Genomic DNA, 25,977 nt, shown 5'->3' on the forward strand with positions numbered 1-25,977 from the left:
CTCGGACATTCTAAAGGACAAAGCGCGCGAAATCATGACTTGGCAAAAATTGCCTCCCTTTCCCTGCTTCTTTCACAATGAATAAAAGTTTGTACAAGATTTGCAAATAAAAGAAAATAAATAATATTCATTTAAACTAAATAATATTTCCAGAAGGATCTGTTTTTCCCCAAAATTAAAGCCTTAAAATAAATAATTCATAATCAAATAAAAATTAAGATTTCCATAAATCATAAAATCATTCACCTAATTTTTATAACGCTATCAGATAATTTCTCTACATAACATTCCTTTCCCCTAAGGAATTAAATTTTGGGTTACCAAAATTTAGCAGACAGACACTTCTTGAAATACCATGACTCATACTGTGCAATAAGGCTAAAGGATAACATACTGTAACAATATTTCACACGACTCCTTGGTAACAGTGACGTTACTGACACATCAAATTTCAAGTCCAAAATGTGCAAGTAAAACAACAAGATTAATCAAAGCAATTACTAATTAAAATACTCAAGGAAGATCATTAAAAAACAATTAATCAAAACATCAATTAAATCACTTAATTAATTAAATAGAAATATTCAGAACACATACAAAAATAAAAATAAAAATAAGGCGCTAATCACAAACAAAATATGTCTAAGATCAATCAATAATGACAAAAAGAATTTCTCTTTTTTTTTTCCAGTTCATTGCATCACATTAGTGTTGCAGTCTCTGTGTGGCCACATTTCTGAACGTTTATTTATCTATTCATTCCTTTTCAGTCCATTAATGTAAACAATTTCACCTGAGGTCGAACACATTCTACTATTGTGACAATTTTTGCTGAGCACAATCATGGAGTACATTAAATGAGTACGGAGTTGTCAATGCAAGCGAGAGAAAACCCTGTAGTTAGAAATCATTGTGTTAGCAACTCCCCCCTGCAGCCTTCAACGCGAGAAAATGAAAGCAACCAACCCCGGAATGTGAACTCAGCACCACAATACTCCTTAGTAGAGGAACTTGACCTTAAAAGAAACCAGATTTCACCCTCCTACGTCTCGCCTTCGACCAAGGAAGAACAATCACTCTTTCAAAGTTGAAGACTTTATCTTTCAATTTTTCCCTTACGATAGATAAGCCACTGAATGTGTTCGGATACTCACACCCGAGGCAAGAAATAATCTAATCCAATTGTTCACACCAAAAAAAATGAAATAAATAAAAATAAGATAATTAACGCGCCGCAGATACATAAAATACATTCCTGAGAAAAGAAACACACTAATAATTCCAAATAAAATATGTCACATGAACGTATTCAAACAAAGAGTAAAGACCCCTTTAAGTACTACGAAATTGAATAACTTCCAGGAATGAATCCCAAACAATCACGTCTAAGAACAGAAGCGGCCTGATCAGGGCCAAGCATTAGAAAAGAAAAGAACGTTACAACACAAGGAACCTCGGAACCAGCCGAAAATACCCCACACAAAAAATCAGAAAGATAACGTGATTGCCCAAAAATTCGATCCAACCAAAATCAATTCCGAAAATAGCATCCAGAATACGCTGTGCAAATACCAATTAGAATTTTATCCAAAACACACAAAAATAATAGTAATAATACAACCTAATGTATATACAAAATAACGTTTGGCCAAACTGAAAAAGTCAAACTATATACTACCAAGATACACATATACACATAAAATGAAAATACAATTAAACTGTAAAAATTTCGTACATAATTCAAATGAGCAATGAGATCCGTGACACTTAAACAAAAAAAAATTTTTAAACTGCAATACCTAAACAAATACACACATAATCATTGCGTTAAACCATATCAAGTCAAAATATTTCACTGTAATTCAAATCAAGCCAAAAAAAAATCAACCAACAAGAGTGAAGTGCCGCTAAAATTTCACGGTAAACACTAGTGAGTAACAACACCATATTTAAGTCCCCTTAGTTAGACAACAAAAATTTCAGTAATTCTAAAAATCCCTTAAATCCACGAGGAAAAAAAAATCAACCTAGTCAAAGAGATCAATCAAAGCTGGACTGAAGCACGTTACTAGAACACTAAATAAAATATCACAAATCAAAAAAAAAGTGTTCAAAACAAACCCCCCAATTTTAGGCAAAAACTGAGATCTATTCTGCATCAGACTTCCAAAACGTTGTATAGTAACCTAAGTAGCAGCCTTCAGCAACACCTCCACCCAAACAAAAGAAACAAAGTAACTCTTTACCGCGTCCATGTAAGCTGAGAAAAGCGCTGTATTATAAATGACAGACTCAAACTTTACGTATCAAGCAAACCTCCAGACACGTTGAAAAAGAACATAAGATCTCTTATCTCGGAAAGAAAAGTGCGCTGACTGAAACGTTACAATTCTGAACCAACACAATGAAAGAGATACAACAATAGATTTCTCAGATAACAAGTTCCTGTTTGCCCCGGTGTAAGAGGTCAAGTGCCACCATGAAGTGCAAGTATTTACTAGAAAACGAGCTTTTAGGACATTACAACTTCACGCAAGACCTAACTGCAAGCAACAAATGCAAAGTTCTCAAAAGTGCTAAACTAAAAAAAAATACTCATAACTCGTAACTCAAAATCCCTAAAAATCACACAAATGAAATCCATAACTCAAATTCTACTATTTTCCTATGACCACAGAAATCTTAATTCTTCCACAGAAACTAAACATCAGAGAACTTACATTTTACGGACCTTGGCAGAAACCACCAAAACAAAACAAAAACTTGATACAACTATCTTGATACTACCAATTCAAATACAAAACTTTAGCCAAAACAAGAATTAACCCCAAATTCAGCAACAAGTCCAACCAAGAAAGAAAATTCAATAACTCAAATCTAATCTATTATGATTCACTAGCAAATTCAAGACAAACTACTTGTAATCAACAGAAAATTCCCACACATGAGTACAGAGCAAAAGTAACTAATCTTCTCAAACTTATTTCAAAAATTTTCACAAAACAAATTCCCGTTGTCACAAAATTCTCATTAAACTTCACTTCCTACAATTCACAAGACTAAATTTCTACTGTTTAAACATTTCTCACATGACAACTCTTCACAAACTTAAAACTCAGAAGATAACTAATCTCAATTACTCTGACTCATTAAACTAATTAGAACTTCACTCAAGCTGAAGAATTCAATCAAAAAAATTAAATAACCAAACATCACTATTGCTGATCTCAGGCAAAAATTCAAATCTAACCCATGTTCACTTTAAAACAGAATTTTGCAATTGAAAAATAACCTTCAATTTTTACTCATTCATTTGTATCATTATGCCTTAAGAACTTATAAAATTCATTGCTCAATACTAAATTAAAGATTTCTAACACATTACACAATATACTGGAATCATATCAAAACATTGTAAATCAAAAAGCAATAATAGACTACGCTAGAGAATCATGAAGACATTACATACATTTCACAAAATATTATTCAATTAAGTCAAAAAAAATCAAAATTTCTCTAACGTTACGCCTCACAATTACACATTTCACAAGATTCTAGGTTAAAAAATCAGCAAAAACACAAAAAAAATTTCTAGCTACGCATAGCTAAGGCTTGTCTCATTCAGTAAAATAATTAGAGTCTTTATCTCTTTCTCTTAGAAGTGCTCAAAAAATGAGTCCAGTTTTTACCGACAAGCACTCGAAACTTTATACAAGGATACACAAATAGCATAGGATTATCGTGAAATAATTCATTTTCCATCTTGTATCAGAAATCAGAAATCAAAAGTATACATCCAGAAAAAACTCAAGGATTTTCAACAGTAAAAATGTACAGTACCTATTCTGCTACATTAAAATATATTTTTTCTAATTTTAAAGTTCAATTCTGTTTGCCTAACGTTAAAGTCCAAAATTCCTGAAATTCACACACATTTTCAAACTTTATCACTCTCGTATTAACAACTTCATTAAAACAGTAAATTACTAAAAATAGGTAAATGCAAAATCAATTTACACACCTTCTCAGAACATAATACTTTTGTACTGGTCAACAACCTAACATGCACAGTATGAAATCATCGAATCACACCTACCAAAACACTATCTTTTTGGTTAATATTATACAAAAACAGTTTACCTAATCTTAAATTCAATTCTTAAATTAATTTAGAGAATTAATATCCTGCAGTAACCAGTAAGCAAACATAATTCAAATCAAAACCTTAATTAGTCCTCACACATAAAATTTAACACCTTCTGAAAACAGTAAGTTATACAAAATAAATAAATTCAAAAAAATAAGTTACTGATTCGATCCCTCACTAAGCAGAGGTCACGGCACCAATGTTATATTGGTTAAGTTCACGTGAGAGGATCGAATAACACAAACTAAAAAAAAATAAAACTTATCTTGAGGGGACATCTTGAAGTGCAGGACTCTTATCTTATCAAGCGTTGATGTCGGCCGGGCTCATCTTGACACTGGTTCTAAAAATGTAGACTCCACTTCACCACTGTAGAACAGAAACAGGAGCACTGCTGCCTAGGACGGCTATCCGTTTGGTCCTGAAAGTCCTATGTCAACACGCAGGTAACTCGTTCAAATTTCGCCTCTTTACCAGCACGCCGCAAGGAAGAGGGTTTTCAGCCTCAGGTCAGAAACGTTGTTTCTAGGCAATTACGGCTCGCCTGTTCTTACTCATCCCAAGAGCAAGCTTCACGAGTAACGTCCCAAGTAAGTTCCACCCGCCAGTCAGCAAGAGAGAGTCGCGGTTCCACCCGCCAGTCAGCAAGAGAGAGTCGCGGTTCCACCCGCCAGTCAGCAAGAGAGAGTCGCCTCTTAACCCAAAACGCGGCCGGGGAGCATATTTGTGCTCCCCGCCGGAAAACATCTCTCGTAGTCAATTACATTTATCTCCTTCAAGCCAGTTTTCAAGAGCAACGTCCACTAGTCCAGCCAGCCCAAAAATCAGTGAGACAGAGAGTGAGCCAAAAAAGTGAATCCAACTCGAATTTTCCTTCGTCTCCTTCACAAACCGGGCTCCCACTATGGCTTCACTTATCGCCCCCTTAATTATGGCAAAATCTTCGTTTTCAACCCCTGAATGCGGAAATAAGGGTGATCGCGCATGCGCGCCTTTCTTCACTTAGCCAACAACCGGACCCTCAATCGCCCAAAACCTGAATGACTTACATTGAAAGACAAGTAGCAACCTTTGACCTTTCTGTCACGTACTTTCCTCTCTTAAGGTCAACTAACAATGAAAATTCTTTCTCGGACATTCTAAAGGACAAAGCGCGCGAAATCATGACTTGGCAAAAATTGCCTCCCTTTCCCTGCTTCTTTCACAATGAATAAAAGTTTGTACAAGATTTGCAAATAAAAGAAAATAAATAATATTCATTTAAACTAAATAATATTTCCAGAAGGATCTGTTTTTCCCCAAAATTAAAGCCTTAAAATAAATAATTCATAATCAAATAAAAATTAAGATTTCCATAAATCATAAAATCATTCACCTAATTTTTATAACGCTATCAGATAATTTCTCTACATAACATTTCTACGCAAAAACAAGCAATTCGGCCAGCAGGTAAGAAGGCAGATATTTCTGTGCACAAACCTAAAAGTTTCCTTTTGACACTGAAGATACAGAAAGACTTAATTCACTATTCTGCTAAGTATCAAATGTAAACAAATATGTCTGCTATAATAAAACAAAATTAGGCTTAGACTCACTTTTCGTTGCGGCCGATGGCAACCAGAATAAGAGGTGCACAATTACATGTTATTGCAATCCTATATACAAACTTTCAACGTTCTGAGGCTGCGTGCGTCCGTAGACGGCACAAAAAAAAAAACTTTTCTGAATCCATTTTAAATCAGTTTTATAATTTCTTATGGGAAATAGAGTCCTTTATCCTGTCCTCACGTAAAGATGTCAAGTAAAAAACATCGTTAAATTGCATTCGATCGCATTAAAAATTTAATTTTCGTTGAAATACAACACCCGAAATTTTTCGTGATTAGAATACTTTACTTCGTACAAGGAAATAGCTAGTGACGAAACAATATCATCGGGGGAATTATGTGTGTTTTGTAGTATCATGAAACTAAATCATCCATCAACAGCAGTTTAGAAGTTTATACGGACGCCAATCCACCAAAGGTTAGGTACATCAGGAATTGGCATCCGAAGATTTTAAAGAAATTGATCCAGAAGTGGTGGTGACCTTTCAGATATTGGTAACAATCCCACAAATTTATCTGAATGATAAAATTGTGGACAATATTTATCAATCGGACACAGAACATTTTAAAGACCGAGTCTTAGCTGCACTAGTTCGTGATCCTCGTACTTTTAACGCCGGAATAACAGATGATATGTTAAATGATGATTACAGAGCAAATTTTGAAAACCAAGTGGCGGTAGCTGAAATACCGGCTTGGTATTCTCCAAGTTAAAAAGCCGGTACACACTGAAATGAACGAGCATAATAGTTGACATAAAGAATTCAATTGTTGCAATTAATATTTTCGAAAAGCCATGTGTGTCTAGAATGGTTCTGGAGCAGCAACTTGTAATCATTCAATGCAAGTTTTACCTGTATAACTCTTTCTGTTATAACTCTTCCTGTGATATAACTCTTCCTGTGATCCTGATATAACGCATAATTCTTAGTTTTTAAACATAAATAAAGATAAAAAAAATATCTACAGTCGTAATATAAAATTCCTATAGGATTTTGTCATTGTTATTAGGTTTTATTTTCGATGCGATAGCAAAATATAGATATGATTTTCGAAGGAAACATTGCAACATGAGGCATTCGATTAAAAATTCGTTTGTTAATTAACTAATAATATAAATTTTACAAATCCTTTTAAAAATGTTATTAAAAAGTTCATATTTTTATATAAATTTGTTATATTCATATGCGAAATAAGAATATGGAAGAATATTTTATATTCATGAAAGAGTGCACCGTAGTTTCAGTGTTTCCTTCTATGTGTATCTTTTGTAATAGTAACAGGTGCATTCCTTATCCGAGTATAAAATAAAAACTAAAACTAGACTCAATGGCGTAACAGCCTCAATGGCGTAACAGCCTTAATGGCCTGCAGTGCCCGAAATCTGCTTTCTTGACCGTGGGCCCCGGTTTGCGTAAGCATATGCCCTAAACAAGTGGTCAGCTTGTCGCAGGACCCCCAGCGTTTAGTCCCCAAGCGAACTTGGTACTCATTTTATCGACCCAACTGATGGAAATCAAGGGATGAAAGGATGAGTCGACCTTGCCCAGCCCGGGAATCGAACCCCGGACCTATGGTGCTGCTGCGCGATGCGCTAGCCACTGCGCCACAGGGCCTAGAGTACAAAGTAAGCCTTTCAAAATTCGGTCTTGTGTGTTTCTTCCATTTAGCCAGAAGTATGACGTCACTAATATAAGAATTGAAATAGTTTTCTAACCCCATATAATATGTTTATATTAAAATTTCTGTCTCGGCTTCTGATGTACACTATCATCTGTATTAAAATTAAAATCAAATGGCTAAGAAAAATTTTATAGTGACATACAGATTAAAAGCCTCATTTTATATATATAATGACAGATGCTTATTAAACTCACTGGTTAATAAACTCGGTTGCTTTCTACGTTCAAATTGCCTGAAACCGAAACAAATGCATACTAATCAATAGAAAAACCGTCCGTTTCTTGGACGGTGCCACTTATACAACTCCAATTCAGTGAAAGAATATCTTACTTATACTTATCAAAGCTTTTCGTAGTTCATCCATTTAACGTATGTGGACTGTGGCTTTATCATTCAGGTATGTATTCAATAAAAGGTTATAAGATATTTCTCTCGCCTTCCTAGCGTGCCTTCGTGGTGTAGTGGTTCTGCACGCTGGGCCGGTATTCCAGAGGTCCGTGGTTCGATTGCCGGCGAAGGCGTTTGTTAATTTTTCATCTTACCTGCTTCCAAAAATATCCTAATGTCTCTACAGTGTCGCCCGAACTAAAAGGGTGTTGAATGAAGATACTCCATACCCAGAATTTGGCAATTGGGCCCCTAAAAACCTCAATCGCCTTTTAAAAGGGGGAGTATATAAGGTAGTTCTCCCGCCTTCCTAGCGTGCCTTCGTGGTGTAGTGGTTCTGCAAGCTGGGCCGTATTCCAGAGGTCCGTGGTTCGATTCCCGGCTAAGGCGTTTGGTAATTTTTCATCTTGCCTGCTTCCAAAAATATCCTAATGTATCTACAAGTGACTGAAATTTTCCTACCCGCAGTACCTGTATCTGTGAGACACTGTGCTCAAAGATCTTTGTCATAACTGAACTTCAAAGGGGAAGATGCAGACAAGAAAGATTCTTTATCTTAAGATTATCAAAAACAATCCTTTAAAGCAGGGGCGGATGGCGATAATCTAACTGCCGAGATCAATTGGAAAACCAAATGCCGGCACTTTTTTGAAAATTGATCATTGTTCGCCGAGACACGGGGTTGCCCCATGTAAACAAACAAGTACATGTACAAACTAGGCCAGCACCTATATTCCGAGAAAGAACATCCCGGAAGAGGAGCGCTCCGAGAATATCCCACCCCTCTTCCCCTATCAACAACCTCTCGAGACGATTTCGATTCTCCGTGTGTTTTGAGTGTCTCTTTGCCCCACAGTTACTATACACTTACAAATATCCATCCTTTCTCTGGGATTCGAATTCAGGCCCTCCCTTACGGTACTCGGCGTCACTGAATACTACACGATCTTGGCAACAAAGCCATATGGCATGGGGACATACACAAAGCCAAATGGCATGGGGACAATTGGTAAAAAAGTAATGGTATAGTTTTAAAAAATAGCAGTCAGTCACCAAGACACAATAGTACCTCAACGTAAAGTTAGAAAGTTATATAGCATCCTTATGAAGTTCAGCTTACAACATCTCGGGTGTAGGTACTGGTAGAAGTGAGACGGGATACCAGAAATTCGCCACTGGTCGTATAGTAGTTTCTCAGTACTAAGTACATAGTTCTGCCGAAGTTTTGAGAGAGGATACCTCGGGGTACGGTCCGAAAGTGTCACACCCCTCTTCCTCTAACACCAGTCTCTAAAGAGGACTTCGGTTTGTCATGTAGTTTGAGTACCCCCTTCCCACGCACACACTATACGCTTAAAAACATCCACTCCTTTTCTGGAATTTCAGCCCTTGCTCTGAGATATGGCAATCGGCGTTAATGGCAACTATGCGTTTTGGGCGGTAGCTTACATCACGAAGAATGCAACCTTTATCAAGGTTCTAGAATACCCATGTACTTTTTTTTTTTTTTTTTTTTTTCCTTGGTAAATAACCACAAGCTTGCATGAATCTTCGCGGTAGGACATCGTTATGAAATCAGGTATGTATATATATGAAAGTTGCCGATATATGAAAATTTCTTGCTTTTATGCTACGGGGTAAAGAATAATTCTGAATTTTCGTCCAGTTGACGAAAATGGGAGTTGACGAAAATGGGATTACGATAATGGGTTTATTGTGTTGTCCTTAGTTAACGTTTTTTTTGGAGGAGGATACCATTGAATGTTTTATTTCCAATGTGTTTATTGTTTACTGCTGAAAGAATCCCATTATTAGAATTAATGTTTCATAAGCTTTTAATTCATCCATATCAGGAAATAGGCGGCGCTATGGCCACTGGTGTCTCTGGGCATTTCCCAAATTCCCAATAGCCCTAGTTGCTTTTTGCTGTAAAGGCCTGTTAAATATGTGAGATTTTCTCCTCGAACACTAGCTGATAGGAGGTAGCAGTGCAACTTTTGTTTCCCATTTTTTCGAGATTTCGACATTCAAAATTTTTCCTTTGAGTTAAATACATTATATTCACAGAGAGTTATAAAAACAATCATGTACTGCTTCTTAGAATTATCAAACATTAATAATCGTTTAATGAAAAAGAAATTATGCCTGTATGTTGATGGGAAGGCAAAAGGAGCATTGGTAATGATATAATCATGAAGTGACAGATCGACTAAATAGACAAAGGACATTTTTTCGGCTGGCTGGCAGCATAAGTTTTGAAATTTTAATAAATCATTGAAGGAAGAATTTTTAAATTTGTTGTATTCTTAACTTGTAAGACGTCGAAATTGCCAAGTGAAAAGACTTAAGCCTGAAAGTAAAGGACAAATTATTAAAAGAATTTCATGTTCTTGGCAATGGCACTTAGAGAAAAAATTATATTTAAACTGGAAATTTTCTCAAACAGCATCGTTAAATTTACTCAAAAAGCACAAAAAGACAGAAATTCGAGAGTTGTTGAAAGCGCTTTTCTAGAATGTTTTCAAACAATAATACTAAAAAGTGTTTCTTTTTCTAGAGCTTTTTTCACTAATTCGCTAAGTATTAGGGGAAACTTTTACGTTAACTGACTGGCGGCTCATAAGATGAAGAAAGAGAAAGAGAAATCCATTATTGTTCATCAGAAACTACAAGATGAGAAAGTAAAGGCAGATCATCATGCTGCTGATAGCTGGATAGAAGATGTTTTACTTACATATATAGATGAAACTAGATTACGTTACCAGAACATTACTAGAATACATATTAACATTTAAAATAGAAGAACAGCTATTTTTAGAAATTGAAGAATGAGTTACTATGTTAATGTCCAATATAGATCCTTCAATTGAGAAGATAGACTGGTTATTGACAAAAGCGAAAAACCTCGATGTTTTAAAAAAAAATAAAGAATTTACCTCTAACTTATCATAGCAACAAGAATGTATGGACGAGAAGAAGTATTATTGCTGATTCTCGATTGAAAGGAAACAGAAAACTGAAAAATCGAAAAACAATTTTAATAATTAAACATCTTTGCTATAGATTTTGCGTATTATAGTCAATGCATGTAATTAAAAAAAAATTCTTAAAATCAGTTAAAAACTGCTTTCAAAAATATGGCTTTTATATAGAAGACTCAATGAGAAATCAGTGAAGGAATTTATGAGATTATTTATTATAATTAGTGTCAGTTCGCAAACATTTTGAGACAACGTGTATAAAAATTGACTATGAAAGTGGTAAAAGAACTGCAAAAACTGACAGTGAAAATGATACAGAAAAAGGTGATGATATGTTGATCTCGATCGAATTAAAAACGTAAAGCAGAGCAGAGTCTAAGGAAATCTCTTAAAATGAAAGGTGTTAATCAAAAAGGCTGCCAGCAGTTTTACAAAATTGAAAATGCAATTGAAAAACTATTGCTAATCAATATGAAACAAATAGAGCAGTTGTTTGTAAGATTGAAGTTGTAAGATTTGTTGTTGTTTGTAAGATTTAAAATTCCTTCAAGAAAAAATTATAAAACTACTTTTATAAAAATTTTTAAATGAATATTAAAATTGGGTAAAAATTTTTAGCTATAATTTTTAATTATTATTTTGCAATTAATTATTGTATTAGCTATTAATTTACTTCAAAAGTTTAATACTAATATCAGAATTTTTAATATACAAATCGCCACTTATTAAACTGAATCGCTCAATAAACTCAAACATGTTAGGAATGGAATTAATTCTAATAAACGGCCGGAATTATATATGCAGATGGTAATGCACTTTATAATATTTTAATATTTTTCTTATTAATTCATTTTATGTTCAAAGCGAAATGCGAAACCAAAGATAGAAACATTCATAATTAATTCATAATTATTTTATTAATTCATAATTATTTTATTAAATTTTTAACTGTATTTAATTTTTTAAATTGTATTTTATTTTTCGGTAACGTTAAACGTTCGGTTTCGGTAACGGTTAAGTTACTTTTATTTATTTAACTATAAATTCCACTTTTAGATGTTAAATTATAAAAGGAAAACGTGATTTTGTTTTCACTTTATACGAGATATTTACTATTTACTGATCTTTAAATTTTATTCCTCACATAAAGTGCCTTTAATAGCTCTTGGCATGCGGGAAAAGTGCTAAACTCTACAGTCACAATTTACGTGCAAATTCCATAATGCATGTTGAAGGTTTCCACATGGAATCGATTCCTAAGACATGGAGAATTAAGTAAGGCAGGTTTAAAAGCTTATTACAAGTTTATTGGATTCTGGCCATCCGAACCACGTGGTTTCTATCACTTTAAAGAGATAATGTTATTGGCATTTAAAGCTGCTTCAGTTTAAAAGAGCGGGTATATCACTTTAGTGTTGTTACATGTTTTTCAGTAGCAATTATCCGTAAGATAACGAGAATCTTTAGAAAAGGTTATTCTTAAATTGGAAGGACGTCCGTTATGCAGTTATTTGGTTTAAAGGATATTTATTAAATTTCTACATATTTGTGAGTGGTAATGGACACTTTTAATACTAGAATTTCTGTAAAAATGGAAATTTGTTCTGAAACTAAATTTACAGCATCATTTCGAAGAATATGTTTTTCGTATTGCACGATCACTGAGTTACAAGATTTAATTCAAATTTTTTTTAAAAATAAAATTGTACGAATACCAAACTAGAGCTGACTTACGCATTATATTTCATCCAAAATTCTTATTTTGCTGCTCATAGTCTTCTGGTAATTTTAGCAATATTGTATGTTTATTCACATTTCTCGGAAGAGTTGTAAATTATGTGAAAGTATAGAGATATTCCCTAACTTTTATTTTTAAAAAATTGAAAAAGTTTTAATTAAATTCAAATCTATTTTATCGATAATTTTTCATTTTGAAATTACTAACATTGAAAAAGTTATCAAACACTTTCAATAACATTCGTAAATTCAAAAAATATAAGCAACTATTACTTTAAAAATCTGAAGTATAAGAAAATTTAATATTAGAAAGCTATCTTAAACCCTTTTTAAACCCATATCTGAAGCAATTCTCATTGCATGATCACGAGGAATTTGGCCATCCATATTGCGCACAAATTTTCTGCATTTAACTCAATACACGTAGTATAAGTACTATATTAATGCTATATGAATACTGTTTATTAGAATGCTATATGAATACTGTTTATTAGAATGGTATATGAATACTGTTTATTAGAATGCTACATGAATACTGTTTATTAGAATGGTATATGAATACTGTTTATTAGAATGGTATATGAATACTGTTTATTAGAATGGTATATGAATATTGTTTATTAGAATGGTATACGAATACTGTTTATTAGAATTTGGGATCCGGCGCTCCCAGATTCCTACTGTCCTATTTGTCTACTTTCAGCATTAGGCAAGGTATATGAAAAGCTCATAGTCAATAGAAGTAAACACCATCTTCATAGAATTAACTTCATCAGCGATCAACAGTATGGCTTCAGAATTGGTAAATCGACTTTGCATGCTCTCATCGATATCAGGGATACAATCATGACCAACAGAAACTCCGGATACCACACAGTAGTCCTCAGCATCGATCTGAAGAGTAGGTTTGACACCTTGTGGTTGCCGGAAATTCTACAGGCTCTTCGAGTAGCGCGCTGCCCCAGTAATCTCTTCAGTACATTTAAGAACTATCTAGAATATCGCTCACTAACATATTTGCAGAAATAATGGATTTGTGCAACGGAAGCAAACAAGGGCTGCCCATAGGGCTTCTGCACGGGCCCTGATCTCTGGAACTTGACTTTTAATAAAATTCTTACAGCCACCTGGCCAATACATATAAAACTCTGCGTCTACGCTGATGACGCTGCATTTGTTGTTCGAGGTAAAACACGAGACGAATTACAGCGCAACTCCACAGAAATATAAGCAACTATGAACAGTTCTATAACCTATGCTCTGCAATTAAACTTCAAATAGCAAATAACAAATCTCAAATTCTACTTATACCAAAAAAGGCGGATCACTAGCTCGCAGACCAAAGATTGTTATGAATGGACACAGAATCAAAATTGTCAGATAACTCAAATATTTAGGCCTTACGTTGAATGAGAAACTTAACTGGAGGCCACATATCATGGAAACAAAGAAGATAACAGCTTTAATTGCCAATAGAATGAGTCAGATGCAAGGTTATCAGTGGGGTTTGAATCCCCACATACCAAAAAAACTATATACAACAGTTATTGAAAAAATAGTTACGTACGGTGCGGCCATCTGGGCTCAACCAATGCTAGTTTGCAAAATTAAATACCTGCAAAACATCCAAAGACCTTTCCTCCTCAGCATCTCCAAGGCCTACAGGACAACTTCAAATACTATGTACTTCAGGTCGTCACTGGTTTTTTGCCCTTGCACATCAGAGTTGAACAAGAAGCTGTAAAGCAACAGGTCAAGCTCCTATACAGAAATGCCACCTTCGATGATAAAACCTTTCAACCACCGGACTACGAAATAATTAACGAAAGCGTAAGCTGCACCTTTGCAGTCTATCAATGTAACTCAAAAATACGTCACTGGAAAGATCATTTAGATAGCAACAATAGTGTTTTTAAGGAGAAGCAACTGCAATAGCACAGGCTATTAAATACATCCGTCGAACAAATTTATCCAATAGCACTATAATCACGGATATTCTTTCGGTACTCCATGCATTGCTCAATCCAGGTCACCCTTCCCCTCTCATTAAGTCTATTCAAAAAGATCTACGCCTCATCAGCCACCTCCACGTACGTTTAGAATGGACCAAAGCTCATGCAGGAAACACAGGCAATGAGGAAGCAGATATTCTTGTAAAAGAGGCTGCCATGAATATTGATGCCAGTGATATTACATTACCTTGGCCAATATCCTACTAAAATTGCTGAACAATGGTAGTTCGGTCCGAGGTTCGAATCCCGCGAACGGGGTGGCTGCATGGGCGTTTTCGTGGTTTTCCTCAGGTGTATATGAGCCAGTTTCCCTTAGAAAGTCCTCGAAGAAGGCATCCCTCCCCTTAGGTATATAGCCCTAGTGTGCTTTGCCATAATTAAATAAACCAAACCAAACCAATATCCTACCTTAAAAAGTGTCTGACATTGACTGCAAACGCGAAACGGCAAGAGGAGTGGGACACCAGCGACACAAGACGCAGGAACCTTCTACTACATTACTTACGTAGACGAAATCCGCCTTATTTCCAATTCGCATTTGATACGTTACATCACAGGTCAGGGCCCATTCCCTGTGTATTTCAAAACGCACGCCACTACAAACTCAGATATGTGCATCTCTGGGGAGGTGGGCATCCTCGAGCCCTATATAATAGCATGTCAGCTCCCCAGTGGATTACATATACCTATACCTTCCATAAACAGACAGGCCTTCAGCAAATTTTTAATAAAACAAAGACATCTAGTAAGAAAGATTACCAAAATCATGGAAAAATTGTTTGATCTAGGAACTGATCTATGCCAGACAAACTAGTCACTCCAATATTTTAAATGCATATCCACAAAGTGATACCACTTTAACAGTATACTTACCTCTGAAAGGCAACTGAATCTAAACAGCATCACTACGAACTTTAGGATCTGTATAAAGTCTATCAAAAATCTTAACGAACTCTATATAGTCTACCATGAAGCCCTACTCATCAGTACGAACTCAATACACGCATGCCTCTTGATCTAATGCTTCTTTTAAGTTATCCGTTCGAAATACTTATTTTTAGCCCAAAGCAGCGATAATCTATAAGTAATATTAGTCTCGAAACGGTATTTTACATCGATTCACTATAAACGGCTTAATTGTTGACACCAAATATAATTGTTGATTATATTTAGTGTGTTATATTTAAAGAAATTAAATAATGAAGAATCTGTATTAATTTATGTATGTTTCTTGCACTTTGAAACAACGACGGTACCGAGAGCCATCAAATTTTGAATAACGTAATCCTCCACCCGACCATGGGAACCTGGAAGCCCGAATTTTGACTTCTGAATTTGTTTTATTGTCTATTTCATATATTGTAAAACTTTAAACAATTTTTGATTTACAAACTGAGCGATTTCAAAGCGAACAATGGCAACACTGTATGAAAAAAAAACATTTTTGCCCTTAGCGCGCGAGACTGTCTATTGTAGATTCTAAAGGTATGCTGGTTTTAAATATTTTCAGCCTAAAAGAACATTAGCCTAAATGCTCTCGAAACGTGTATGTGTGTAAAAGAGCGTAATTAAAAATCTGAAATCTTTCAGATTTTTTTTAATTTCTCTGCATAATTTTGTTTTTTAAAACCAGAAAATTAAAATTAATATTTCAACACATTGTTTTTTAAATCATTTCAATTATTACCATTTTACCTTTTTTTTCATTTTATTTTTTTTATTCAGTGTACCGTAAACCATTCCTCTAAACATAACAATATATATTTTTATTCTTTAAATTACCGCACATAGTATAGTATAATATTAGGTATAAGCTATATTGTACCACAATAAATAGTGTTATAATATAACATTAAATTTAATAAATTATCGGAAATAGCTTAAAAATAAACTGAATCCATTAATTAAATTTGGTGTAATATTTTAAATCTTTAACTTTTAATTCGAATGTTTGCTCCCTTCTGTTTCATATTAAAAGTAGAATCAGTCTACATTAATGCAGATAAATCGGAGTTCTACTGTATTTACTTTTTGCTTTTAATTGTACATTAGTTTTTAAAGCTATCTATAATAGCCCATTAGATTTGTTAAGATCATAAGAAATTGTTTCACATCGTGTAATTGATTAATACATACAGCTACTAAGTGAAATAAATAAGCAGGGTCCGAGCCCACCAACGGCATGGTTGATTTGTCATATATTTCGATTGTGAAAAATCTAATACGCTTCTATAGTGGCGCCTGAGCTACGGTTGTCTTTAGCTTTGTTGCCGCCTGGATTTGTTCATCTGAGTTTCATAGCCATTTAAGAGGGGAAACTTGTAAAAACAATTATTGAATTTCCATTGTATTCTCTAAATACATCTAGTTCACAAACAAAAAAAAATCCATGGTTTCAAACCCAACGATGTCATACTAGTTCATTTCTTGCATTTTTTTTGCTCTGGAAAGCACAACATCCTATATTAGAAATAATTGGATTTAGAAGGCTTAATAACAAGAACTGAAATTTGCTCTTAAAATTAGATTAATTGCTTTTATAATGTCTGAGACTCCTATACAAATGTGTATGATAAATTGCTGTTTACTCTGGATAAATCATTGTTTGATCCTTATTTGCATTTTCATTCAGATCTATGTAGCCTGCATTTGAAATAAAATTCAATGATTATGCAGACAAAGCACTTCTTTTTAGTACTTATTTAGTGGGAAATAATCTCCATTTCTTGACTGTTGCATTAAAATATATGGAATCATAAAATGCACTCTTAAGACTCCTGTAACTTCCAGATACCACCAGCGAAAGGAATTGCTATTTTCTTTTCTCAGATATTCGCATATTCTTTCCAACTGCCTCGACTAAATTCTCAATTTCCAACTGCAGACTTAATGAATATTTCATCGCACTTCCCTTTATATACTATATCTACGTCTCTGTATCAAATCCTCAAACTTCTTCCCCCAACTGCGACTCCGGCAGCACTTTTGATTCAATCCTCTTTGTTGAAGAAAGCACACCGGATGCTCAAAACTATATGTTTGGCCAGCCTGTGACAGAAGGATCAGGAGAGTTAAGTCACAATGGCAGTTCTCCTCGACAATTTATAAATCCCAAGAGTATAGGACGTTTAGGCGTGACGGGGACATAGAAACATGCGTGATTTATATATTCCGGTCCTTAGAAATGCGTTCCTTTTTATGTCGCGTCGTTTGTCATTTTTGTCATGAATTATACAAATATGAGTAACTTTTTTTTTCTTTTCTTTTAGCTTTCCATCTCACATTCCTACCTCGAAGAGCGACTGCCGTTCTTAATGTAGTGATTTGCATGTTCGAGAGAAACGAATTACTATGGATGCTGGAAATTTATCTAATTTCAAAATTATCGTGATATTCCACTTAGATTTGTTACATGATATATCAAAGTAGCGATTCATTGACTTTATTAGTTTATTTTTACTCTTTCAAAGCATTGTAACGGAAGCTTCTGCAATTTAACTTCGAACGTGCAAGTATGATAGGATAAAATACAAGGTTTATTTCAATTGGCACACTATTCCTATTTTAAAAAGTTTCTTGTACTTCTACCGTTTCGCTTACTCCACTAGAAAATGTAAATGGTGAGAGTTTTAAATAGGCGAGAAAATCTAAGAGAGAGGATTGGCAAACGCAGCCTCCTGATGCTGTTTACCTTTAGTTCTATCGCTATCAGCCAGCAAGTTTATCTGTCAATAAAAACTTAGTGTTCATAAAACACGTTATTAGGCTTTAAATTGTAAATACTTGACTCGTGAATCCTAATTACTTATTTATCTCGCAAGAAGCTGAAGTTAATTTTGTTAATAATTTTAGCTCTGTAAATTCTAGTTTAATTCAAGGATAAACCCTGTAATTGTTTTATTTGTTGTATTTATCTGTGTAAGAGATGTTAGCACTGTTAACGTCTTATATAGGTTAAACTTAATTCATACTTAAATTTTACCCTTGTTTGGCCATCTGCCAACACTACAGCCGACTTAAATTTTTATCACAATTTAACTTAAATCTAGCACTCTAATAATGAACACCTTGACCCGTGTTCGAAACCTGAAGAAGACATGAACATTTTGGATTGTTCTCTCATTTTTAATAAGTAATATCTGCCTGTACTCCAACCATACGGTACACATTAAGCAACACTTTGGATGATGAGAGGGTAAAGTAATCAACGAATTCGGTCATTTTTGACCAATTAGCATATGTGTGTTTGAGGAACAGAACATTTTCGGTAAGGCTGGTAAAGACGATATAAAATTACAGAAAACATTAAACATAAAAAAAAGTCTGAAAGGTTCAGATTTTAAATTACGTCCAAAGGAGTGTTTTTTAAGATTTTTTCTGTTATTTTTATTTATTAAATATCACGTTTTTTGCACTTAAACGACAAAATTCAGTTCAAGAGCAATATCGCAAAATAGTTTTAAATTGAGCATATCTTTAGAATTTCCGATACAGAGTCTCGCGCACTGGAGATAAAAGTGTATTTTCTACACAACGTTGTCATTGCTGGCTTTGAAATCCTTGTTTACCTTTAGTTCTATGTTATACCGTTAGTTCTATTTACCTTTAGTTCTGAGTTTGTTAATCAAAATTCGTTAAAGTTTTACAAAATATGAAATCGATAGTAAAACAAATTTCACATTTGGGCTTCCACATGCCCGTATTCGCAGTAGGATTACGTCATTCAAAATTCGATTGCTCTGTGTACCGTTGTTTTATCACAATGCAAGAAATGTGCATACAATTATGGAGATTTTTCATTATTTAATTTCTTCAAATACTATAATGCAGGACTCTAACATTTGGTGGCAACAGTTTGAAAAGTGAAACGGACATTTACAGTGAACCAACGCAAAATCGCAAAACGAAAACAAATCCCTCAGGAACAAAGCGTCTGTGGACTAAAAATAATGCGTTAACTAAAATAATGCTTGCAAGAGAACTTCTCATCTTAGAACCTAATTTCAAATAGATGAAGTTCCAGCCTTTGACGAAAATCTTCGGAACGATCATTTCAACTTCTGTAATGCAATTTCAAAACAAATACCATTTACTTAAATATACTAACTCTAAAGATATGTCAGAATAATGTAAGCCAACACAAGATCTAACCTTACAGAGTAATTCGAGGACGTGCTTTCCATAAGTGCTTCGCTACTATTAATAAATTCAGTTTAACTTTCGCGGTGTAATGAACTAAATATAATTACAACTCCTCCATTCCTGAAATCGTACATACGTAATCTGTTAGTCACAGTTCTCTAATTCTCTCGCCAAACCCTCGCGACAAACTGTAATTGAATGCTCATCCCTCAACTAACTCCTTGATTAAAGTCCCTCCCAGCGGGCTAAAACTCTGACAAACAAGGAGTGCTACCTATAGCGTACTATAAAATATGATGAAGATAGTAATTTTACTGCAGGTAAAAATAAAAAATTCTTGAAATAAATCACCATACCTCGCGACAGTTTCGCGAATGGAAGTGCTATCAGTGATTTCGCTGTGACCGAGTATACGTACGGATAACTCGGGGAGATGAAAAATATGAGACTTAAAAGAACAGAAAAAATAAAATATTTTTTGCTGTATAGCCATAACAAAAATAATGAATAATTAAATAATTTCTTTCTTGTAGATATGGATTTCCTTATGAATGAAGAAATCTTATTTAGTTACAGTACCATTTATTTAAAAACAGCTATGTGCGACTGCAAATTAAAGTTAGCAGTATCTTTGTGTCTTCAACTGCTACTGGTGATATATTTAAAATGTGCTGTATTTGTTACCATTTATATTATGTCCACAGTCGAAATATCGCGAATTACTTATTTTATCTATTTCGTACAGCGAAAGGGATCAGTATCATTCAGGAAAGGATCTCTAGTAAGTTATTCGGTATAGCTATGGATTTCATATTTTGGACACTTCTCTGCAGTATATAGTCCTCAGAGAAATAACATAGTTCATAACATCGCTAATATTATCAATATATGCGTACAAAGTATACTTCAAAAGAAATTTCTGAATTAATATAAACGCGTTTTAGATGTAAATCTTTCAACTATGCATGATTAGTTTCTAAAGTTAGAGTACTAAGTAATTATGTTTGCACAAGAAGATAATGATTTTCTTTTGAGTGGAGTAAAAGACTTCGTTAAGAAAATTTCTTTTAGAGCTAGTTTTGTCTCAGAAAATACTCTGCGAAGTTATCCTTTTCATTACGAAGATATTCCCCTTTATGCTGTATTTTAACATAATTTTCACCGCTTTGCAACGTGGAATAAAAATTTAATCATCGAATGATCGAGAACTGAAATTCAACTGTTATTGCTCATGATAAAATTTATGATAACTTCAGACATCATTGATTGCATATTTTCGAATTTTTTGTTTTCAATTATTACCTATTCTATAAAAATTTCAATCAAATTTTAAATTAGAACTTCCTTTTCCAAGAATGGATAAACTATCAATGGACACGTAAGCCTGCTTCTTATAATTTCTGTGTGAAATGTGCTCAAAAGCTTTGTATTCGGATGATTGGATTCGATTGCAATCCCCTCCCGATTTCACAGTGTAATGCCAAAGATGACAAAACGGTTAATTCAAAATCACTGTTAACCCGATGACCAGCGGCGTATTGAGCATTTGAGAGGCTCTAAGCGCAATTCATAAGGCTCTCCCCACGCAGATCTTTTCAATACATTTATAGTAGGGGTTCTCAACCGGCGGAGAGAGAATTTCATAGTTTCAGAGGAGGAAATATGATCAGTCTTTCATTTAGGTATCAAGTATTTAGTTTTAGTTGAATATAATAATCTACGTTACTCAAGTTTTGGTATGTGTCAACATTTTCTATACTATGTCTTGTTTAGTTTATAAAGCACATTAAAAAGCACGCTCTCGCTGGAACATACACTCCTTATAATGAAAACAGAATATAAGAATACAAATACATATATAATTGTTTTGAAAATAGGGTTTATTAATAAAACATTAAAACCCATAGTTATCATCCTGTTTATTAAACACCAAAAAACACATTATAATCTACTTTTAACAATAAATATTGTTTTTAAAGGAGTGCTATGACAATGCAAGATCCATATTGGCATTGATATATTTATTTATATATTTTGGAAATATTTGTCAACGATGTTCATAGAAAATGATGTTCTTTGGTTCCAGTTTGGAAGGCAAAATTACATAATCCGAATAGGAGCAGAACATTTCTCTCCTTTACCCAAATTTGTGAATTAAGGATCCATAATCTAATAATTGAACAGTTACATAATCTTGAAATATTGCCTAGAAAGTCTTTCCGCTAAGTTCTGAGATCTAACAGTGATATTCTCGCCAGAACTTGAAAGACTACTGCCGTTGAAACTGTAAAATAGGACCCGCAGATGCGCAGTAAGAATAGACCTTTGACTAAGTTAATGAAAAATTTTAAACCTTGATCTGATATGACTCCCACAAAGGTATATATGCTGTTTCATTCATAATTATCACTGAGTTTTGAATATTAAATTAGTTAATATTTTTAGAGTTTTAACATTATTTTCTTTAGCTTACTTTAATAATATATGACTTCTTTACTAGACCACATTGTAAAGTTATTAGGTTATTTTAAAGCAGGAGAAATAACAAATGTGCAATGCAATGGCCGGGACTCGAACCTGGACCTCTTGAATGCACGCCAAGTGTGCTACCGTTACACCACGATCGGAGCTGGAAAGAGGGAGAAAATACCTTATAACGTTGACATAGTTCACATTTTTATAATGAGTGAATAGAGGTTATTTCATGTAATTACCAGATAAAAATATGAATATACATATTAAAAGAACACTAATATGAATATACTACTACATTTACCAAAAGCGCCTTTGAATTGAACTGTGCCACTATTTTTGACAAATTTGAATTGAATCACGTGCATGAAATTAAGAAAACACTGCTATCGATTATAAGACATTTTATCTTTAACTCGTCAGCAGAATTGCACACGGTTTGAAATATTACCGCTAGAGTTTTCTATAAATCATACTATGTCACAGATGGCGTTATTTATTCGTCAGTTAGATTTAGAGAATACTATTAAATTATTAATTATGTTATCATTAAAATAATATTATTATTATTATTAAACAGAATGAAACAATTATTTATTTTGCGATATGGAATTCGAGATGTCTTTGATTTAGAGGGACCCATCAACTGCAGAGCTGTAAATTCGCTGGATACTGGTAGTTCCGACTTGTGTTCAATTCCAGGCGAACAAGCTGGCTGCATGGACGTTTTCGTGATTTTCCGCATGCGTAACGTATATACAAGACAGTTCCCCATAGAAAGTCCTCCACGATGGCACCCTTCTTAGGCAATAAACCTTGGTGATCTTCGCCGTAATCTCAATAAACAAACCAAATCGATTTAAGAGGCCACAAGGCGCGCTTCATGCGCCTGCGGGGAAATACGCTTCTACCAATAATAAATAATGTCAATTTGAAAAAGAAAGACATATGAATGAGATAAGGCATAATGACAATTAAAAGAAGAGAAATAATTGATATTGTTATTAATGCGAATATAATTATGAATTATTTACCTGTATTTTCAAGAAGTTTAATTCTGGAAGATAAGTTTATTAGGCTATATGAACAACGTCTTACTTTTCAAGAACGACTTGAAAATGCTTATATATTTCAGATTATGCACAATAAAATTACGTACTGCCCTGGGCAGTTTCTAAATGTTATATCATCTGCTATCGCCGTTGTTATCCTGCGTAATTTTTGTATATATTTTTTGGCTGTTTCAGCTCACTCTAATGGTTTACGAAAACAATTAACACGACGTAATAAAAAACTTTTTTTTTTTTAATTTTAGACAGAGTCTAACAAATCCGCACTTACTTTAGTATGTCTGCGGTTAACTGAAAGTTGATTATACTCCATTATAGTAAAGCATTCTAGGGCTATCTTGTTACGAAAAGGGATGCATTTCAGAATGAATTTTAAGAGAAAGTAAGTTTTTTTATTTTGCACTTGAAGAAGCTAATCTTATGCAGTTTTCTCGTTTTAAGCACCAAAATTTAATATTGTTTTGGTTAGCCTTTTGAGCTTTATGATTTAATCAACTATGCTCTTTACAATAACTATTTAGCATCTTAAGCTAAAAGATTTTTAAATGCCTAATATGCAGGTTTTCAAATCTAAATAGTGATTACAAATTTTATAACAAGTATGAGACTTTTTCAAACTTTAGGTAAAAAAAGCAGCTGAAGAAAAGACCGTTTCATACCTGCTTAGTCTCTAATGACTTTTTTGACGTTGTATGCATTTAAATTAAGAGTGTCATTAGTTTTAATATTTCATTAAAATTTAAATAAAGGTGTGACATTATTAGGAGTACGATTAATGTTTTTTAAAAGAAGTACACTGCGGAAAAAAAAAGAAAGAGGGGGGACAGTATTTTATCTCCATTCTACTGGGCCGATTGATGAAATTCACCTTCCCTTTTTCATGTCTCGAAAGCGCGACTTAGGTTACGTATTAGATTTACGTATAGCATTGTTCTAATATAGGTATTTTCAGACAAAATCGGACTTTTTCTGAAATAAAATACCATTGTTTTCCATATTTCGAATCTACGACTCAAACTACGCCAAACTACCAAGTTTTGTAAAAATCGCAAGAGTAGTTTTTAAAAAATTAGCTCTGAAAATTTTAGGACCTCAATGTTAATTGAGTTTGGTATATATTTATTAAGTGTTTTTTCTAACCTTATTCGATTCTTCCTTTCACATTTAAAAATTCAGGTTCATTCCAAATAAAATTCACCCATTTTTTTATGATTTATTTTTAAAATTTGTATTTTTAAATAATTTTATAAATTTTTTAAAAATTTTGAATTATAATATATAAAATATTTATCATAATCTTAAAGTAGACGTAAAATTTGTTTTATTTTTCTTATTTCGCGATGACAACTCATTTAAGTAAAAATACATTAATTTATACCTTCTGAAACATAATGCGTATATAATAATAAAATCGCCAAAATATGTGAGAGTTGTTGCAGACTAATAGCTTTTCATTTCCTTAATACAATATTATGAATACTCAAAATTTAAATTATTCTAATTTTATGCTAATCTTCTTTTATAATTAAACGTTTTTTTCTGAAATATGTTTGAATATTAATTCCATTTTCTAGTCATCGAAACATTATAATGACGCACAAACTCGTTAAGATTGTTAACTCTTGCCCTTCATTTCTGTGCAACATAATGAACTGAAAATGAGAACAATTAAACATTTCTCCATAGCACTCAAGGAAACAAAATTACATCAAATATCTGAGTCAGTTATTGAAATTTCTCTTTCGCCTTCCTTAAATCAATTTACTTGATTCCATTACAATTTTTAATTTCCTCATTGTTATTATGAACGAACTATGCAGCAAATTAAATGGGTTCTTTTTTTTATTTCCGTCTTTCAAGTAGCTCTCAAATATTAATTTATTCTATTTGGCTCCTGAGAGGATCGAAAGCAACACACTTCTGAGCGCTTTTAATCGTCCCTTTTAATATTCTTAAACCCCTTGAGGAATTAAATATCCATTTACATTTCTCCGTTTTTTTTCCTACGGCTCTTCTTTTAATTTTCTACCGTGTAACTTAGAGAAGCTTTAATTTTTTCAAAGGCGCGCCATTGGAAGAGTCAGGATGGCAACAGCACATTAAAGAAACAAATTAAGCATGAATGACACTCCTGACCCGTTGGAAAATTGCCTTCGAGAGGAATTTTTAGGTGAGCATTCCTCTTCAAATTTTTCCCGAAAGTGCTTTTCCTAGTTAATCATCTTCTTACAATTACTTATGCATTTAATTTATTCTCTAATTGAAGTCCAAAATTCAGAAAAAGTAAACAATGTAGTATTTGATAAATATGTGCCAGAAAGAAGCTACTTTTTATACATTTATCTATATATATTCTAGACCTATCGGAAAATTTTTAAAAAGGTGTTTAATGTACTGCTTACAGGTATTTGTAGTATTTACTTTTTTCCTGCTATCTGTAAATTAAGGAAATGAGAGAGTCGAAGAAAGCTTTAATTTCTAATATGTAGCAGAAATATCTTTAATTCTCTCTTTCTGTGCGTCTCCATGTCTCTTTCTTATAGTGTTTCTTTTCTCGTTGGTGCTATTTTCCTTCCCCGTGATTTTATTCCGATTAATTCATAGGAGTAGGTAAAAGTCGTTTCTTAAACTTAAAAAATATATCGAAAGGTTTTGAAAACTTGAAACAACAAAACCCACTAGCTCTAGAGCGGTAAGATCGTTTAATGCTGCTTATTAAAGCCGGGTTCAAATCTCGGA

The sequence above is a fragment of the Stegodyphus dumicola genome, chromosome 1, assembly GCF_044657685.1.
Source record: "Stegodyphus dumicola isolate Sdum_Otavi_A_Nest chromosome 1, ASM4465768v1".
Classification (NCBI taxonomy): domain Eukaryota; kingdom Metazoa; phylum Arthropoda; class Arachnida; order Araneae; family Eresidae; genus Stegodyphus; species Stegodyphus dumicola.